The following is a 6,000-nucleotide window of genomic DNA, read 5'->3' as shown; positions in this document are numbered from 1 at the left end:
ATATATATATATGATAATAATTACAATAATTACGATAAGCAAATTAATAATGCAAATAAATTTCCTCTTGAAAAAAAAAAAGAAACATTTTTTAATATAAAAGATTAAATATGATGGAACTATACAAGACTACGAGTGACGTTGCTCTAAAAATATCAACGCGCAAATACATATACACATGAATAAAAAAAAATTGGGCTTGTTGAAAGAAAAAGCATCGACGAGTAAACGGAACAAATACGAAACGAGCGACGCTTTAACGAGCAGAACAACATGATAAAAGGCGGGAAAGAAAAACGAGAAGAGAACGGTTAATAAATAAGGTCGGAGAAAAGAAAAAAAAGAAAAATTGAAGACTACCGTTAATAGTGAGAAAGAACAATCTTCGATTTTTCAAGTAACAAGATCAAGTCAATTAATCGTCGCGTAAGTTGTACGTGAAAGCGCTTTTGACAATTGTAAAAAAGTCAAAGGAAGAATAAAGTTTCAAAACTGCCATTCTCTTTGCGAACGGGAGTCACAGCGAGTTTTTCACTTTCATTCGCGATAGACTGATAGAGGGACCCAGATTTCTCAAAGCTATTTTTCTATCGCGTTTTTTAGTAATCGCGAAAAAAAAGAAAAACGCGCGTTTGTTATCTCACGAGATCGTCGCGTCGCGATAATAAAATTCTGTCGAAAAATAGAAAATACACGAGATTTTTATCTATGTATTGAAATTACGCCAGTGCATATGGTATACATATATAATCAGAGTATAAGTAAAATCTCTCTGAAAATTTTTACAATATAATTAACACGCAATTTTTTTTTACATACGAGAAACGGACATATATAGCTGTTTGCTTTCATTGTCGTGTGTCCATTATTGTCATATGATCGTTTGTTGATAAAGGACAACCAAAAGGAAATCTTTGACATAACTTCTCGCAAATCCTGTCAACCGCGAGAAAATGGAAAAAAAAAATACATTTCCATGTATATTATATTAAGAGAGAATTTTGTGCGATTCTCCTATTCTTCTCATAATCCATCATAATCTCACTCATCAATTATCACAATAGTCGATTTAATACAAATATAGTAACGAATAGCGAATAATGATATTCGTAGATACATGCGATATATAATCGCGTTACAATAAAGGATTAATAATGTAAGATACGCGTTGCTCTCTTCCTACCTTCTTCCACAAATGTTGAAAAATCAGTTCGGCGATTCCTATACGAAAATCTAATACGTCATTAAATTAATAATGATAATCTCATATATATACATTATATATATATGAAGACGTACATGATATTAATAAAATCGAGAAAGAATTTTATTTACGAGAACCAAAGATCTTTGAGGAAAACCCCCCTCCCCCTCGCTTAATGAGATTCTTATAATTATCAAACCTATTATCGTGAATCATAAACGTGTCATATTATATAATATTCCGGACATGTCCGTTCAAGAGAATTGCCTAAGTATTAATTATAGTATATAATCATCGTAATGATTACGATCGATGCAATGCCAAATGAGGAACAATATGTTTGCGTATTTTCTATTATCTGTACTTGTAGTATGCGACTAAGCGGTCACAATGAATAATATTATAAAAATTTATCCTTGTTCATATCAAGATAGATATCGATTAATTTTAATAGATATCAACCTTTTACATATTCATATGTAACCGATGTCTATCGACATTTAAAATCAACATCGTGCACAATTTTTCCCCTCCGTATAAATGGCGAGAGATTTCGATGATTAACCGAACGTAAATGTTAGTAAAGTATAGTGTCCTAAACTATAGATTTCCTAACCGTATGCGTATATATGTGCGTATGTACACCAAGAGTGTCGTAGCAATGGCGAGACATAGAGTTATATATACTTGAAACGGCCAAGGACTCCGAAGAAAATTTAGAGAACGATACTAGCAGCTCCTAAAATCAAAATTAAGGACAAGAGTGGTGAAAATGGATTTTGCGATGCGTGCAAAAGCTCGTGTATAAATACATTATATAATATTATTCAATATTGTTGATGGTTCGTGTGTTCTAATCGACGAGAGGAATACGTATATTGCGCCACGTCTGTGATCTTCAATGTTAACTAAATTGTCAAATTTAATTTAACGAGAGCGAAAAATTAAATGCCGAATGAACCTATACAGCACCGCAAGATTGCAATAACATTGCAGCAACATTTTTCTGCAAGATTGCAATATTGCAGAAACATTGCGAAATGTTGCTGCAACATTATTATGATATTGCAGCAACAGTAAAACGTCCGCCTACAGAAATATTGCAATATAATATTGCAGCAACATAGCAATATAATATATATGCAATAATGCTTTATGTATATTTATCGACATAATATCCTTAACATATGAAAAAAATAATATGAAATTAGGCCTATAAGACTCAGGATCTAGCGTGTATATAGTTTTTCTGTATTATAATAATAACGAAATTATAAAATGTAAATTTTTCAGTACACATTCGACTTCCTTCAGTGACAGAGAATATCTAAGAAAAATAAAAAGGAACTCAATTTGCAATTGCGTAAATTCACAATTTCTTTGTATCCGAAATATTCAGATATCCGGATGCAAAAAGATTATGGTGAATTTACGAATACAACGAGTTGTTTCACATCTCTCTTGTCTTTATATAATCTCAAAATTTATTTATTAAAAGAAGTTATTCTGAAGTATCTTTTGCATATTAGAAAATTGTTACCAAATTTTTGATTTTATATAAGAATGGAAACTACAAAAAGTATTCTTAGTCCAATGTCTCAGTCCCCAGTATTGGAGTCACATCATACGACTTAAACTAACAAAAATAGTTATTATATCTTTTTAATCTTACTTGCCGCTCTTTGTAAACTTTATGTAATCATCATGACTAAAAATTAAATGCGGAATAGATAGAACAACATGCGCTGCATAGTGGTAAACGAATGAACTAGCGATTATTGAATACTTTTTTTGTAATATTTTCGGAATGTTGCTGTAACATTGCTAAAGTTATATTGTAAAATAATGTCTTTGCAATATTTCTGCAACATTAAACTGCAATATGCAATATTACAATGTTGCAGCAATGTTGTTGCAAGCTTCAGTGCTGTATGGGAATATATGAATATTGGTATAATCGTTGCGCGTATTTACTAGCATCTACGTTCCATCGTTTCGTTTTGAGTTGGAAGTCATATCGTATTGTATATTACATTGTAGGATTATCGCTCGTGAATGAAATATATAGCGTATCTTACATATGTGTGAGACTGATTTCAATCACTCATCCTTGCATTGGTATTAGATAAACGTGAATAATAAATATATATCATTCAATCAATTTACGATAATTATATTCTGTTGTTGATATAATCTGTTGTTTAAGAAAAATCATTGTATTATTATCCGTTTCGATTTTTTATTTAAAAAAAAAAAAAATTTGCTCGTTCGCTGACCGAGTAATTTCGTAACAATAGCCTTATAAAATCTGTATTATATGGGAAATTGCACGAAAATGTAATCTTCCTCTAGCCTTAAATAATGTTTTTTTTGTCTGAAGATTATGCGTGAGAATTTATTTCGTACGCGTGAAATAATAACGCATTTCATGGAAACTTGATCTCGTACCGAGCGTGAAAATGGCGAATACAATGGTTGGGCTTGGAATGCGCGGACGTTCACAGATAGCTGAGTGATTTTATCATCGCTCGTTTAGCGATTGATATTTGACAAACGAATAATTAATTAAACGTATCATTAATTAATAAATATTATATATTTCATCTGTGATGATTTTTTTTTTCATAGGATCATGTATAGAGATGTAAATTTCAGAGCATTCGTAAAATTTTAATTTATCGTGTGCATTCTTCTCTCTTGCGAAATACATCAGAACAATATGTAACGATTAAAATAAAATTTGCTTATTCATCGATATAAAAAAAAATATCTCTCACGATGCCCATTTTTAAAAGTTGGATCGCCGACATTTTATAATTTCCTAAAAGTTATCGAAATTATTTATGATATATGTTAGATGAAAGGTGTAACCCATAATCTTTCCGCTGATATACGTGAACGATATATGATCGATCGCCGACATTTTACGATCCTCTAAAAATATGTCAATCTACTTTCCGTTTCTATAGCAAAATGATTCGCCATCTCTCTCTCTCTCTCTCTCCTGATTACAAATATGTAATCGATACTTGATCATCATTGATCGCCGATATACACACATTTTTAGGATAATGTAAAACTCATGGAACACGTTGTAGTAGCATAGGTCTCGATCAGGATGGTAGAAAATCAGACAATATCTTTATCCTTCCCTCCTCCATCGGATTGTCGATAGCCAGGTAGCCAGAAGGATGAGTCAATTATACGTTTGAAGTGGAGGACCTGATGTATTATCGGGGGTGGAGGAGGGGAGGAGGGAGAGGTACATGTACAAAGTATATACATCGCGGGATGTCTGTATTTTTGACAACTTATATTAGAAGAGAGTCAGCCTGCGGCCGCAAAGCTCGCTCGCTGATTGGCTGCAGCCTCCCCCCGGGGAAGTGCGTCGGAAGTGAAGAGGGCCGAGCGCGTTCGGGGCGAGAACAAGGCGCGGTTACACAATGCGATATAGGCCTCAAATTTTTTTTTCTCCCCCGATAAATCCCGAGGTCAGCAACGAGATTTATATACGTACAATCTTTATCGACGTTGATATCGAGAGATTTTAGATTATATTAATATTATACTGGTATTTACCCATACAGCACAGAACATTGCAGCAACATTGCAACAATATTGCAACATTGTAGCAACATTGCGGCAATGTTGCATCGTTGCTGCAATATTGCTGCAATGTTCTGTGCTGTATGGGTAGTGATGGAATTTGATTTTATTAAATCGATTATAAGATTATATGTCAAATATTTTATATTAAGATATATTATACGATATAAAATTTAAAAGTTGAAATTGAAATGAAGGAAAATCTTTCGTGCTGGAAACTCTCAATGATTCCAATATCGAGGAAGGACAGGATCTCTCGAATTGAAATCCTAACTTTGACAATTTACACATTCTCCTGCTTCGAAGATCGAACAAACACTTGTTTATCGCTCGAGAACGGCGAGAACCCGACATTCCTCCCCTCATCGTGTGTAATGGATATCGCGCGCAAACTATATCTCCCTCTCGTTCGCTCGCGCCCCATCTCGCTTCTTCCCATTGGCGGGCAATCCTCGGGATTTCGGCATCACCCGTCTCTCCCTTCCCCGTCCCTCTTCATCCATGGAAGTAATGCCGCCACCCTTTCCGCCACCACTCCCCACGATCTGGAGGTCTTCTTCTTCTTTCTCCTCGACCTTCCCCCCCCCCTCCCCCCATCCCTCGTCGGGATCGTACGCACAGCGCGTATACCGATCTACTCGCGCGGACACGCATACACGGACGCGGACATGCACACGGCGCACCCCTCGTAAATGCCTGCGGGTGTAGCGGAGAATGAATAATGTACCCTCGCGCCAGGAGGGGCTCCGGGGAATCCGAAAGCCTGCCCGCTCTCCCTTCCCCTCTTGTAATACGAAGACGTACAGGCCGCTGCCTCGGTCTTATCCGAAGCGGCGGCGGCGAATGTGAGCGGTTTACGCGTAGGCGAACTGGGCTTCGACACGCGACGATCTTCTTTGTGTATCTCGATATGCGATCGTTCTTCGATGCGATGTTCCCCCTCATTCGATTCCCCGTCTAATGACTAATTTGATCGCAGACTTTCCAGATTTTTGCGCAGTTAAAAAATTCGTAAATAAAACGACAGAATTTTAATAAAGCGACGAAGCTTATCTATATGCGAGGAAAAATAAACTTTCATGTTGGAATAATCATTCCTGTTCGAAGCTAATAGTCGCGCGACAGGGAGAGTCGAGCGAGGCGGAGTCGCGGCGCGACTTTGTCCTAAAATCAACGGCAGGACGGATGAA

Source organism: Polyergus mexicanus, unplaced genomic scaffold (genome assembly GCF_030449975.1).
Source record: "Polyergus mexicanus isolate NDT 795.1 unplaced genomic scaffold, iyPolMexi1.0 SCAF_3, whole genome shotgun sequence".
NCBI classification, from domain to species: domain Eukaryota; kingdom Metazoa; phylum Arthropoda; class Insecta; order Hymenoptera; family Formicidae; genus Polyergus; species Polyergus mexicanus.
Note: the sequence above shows the minus strand (reverse complement) of the source record.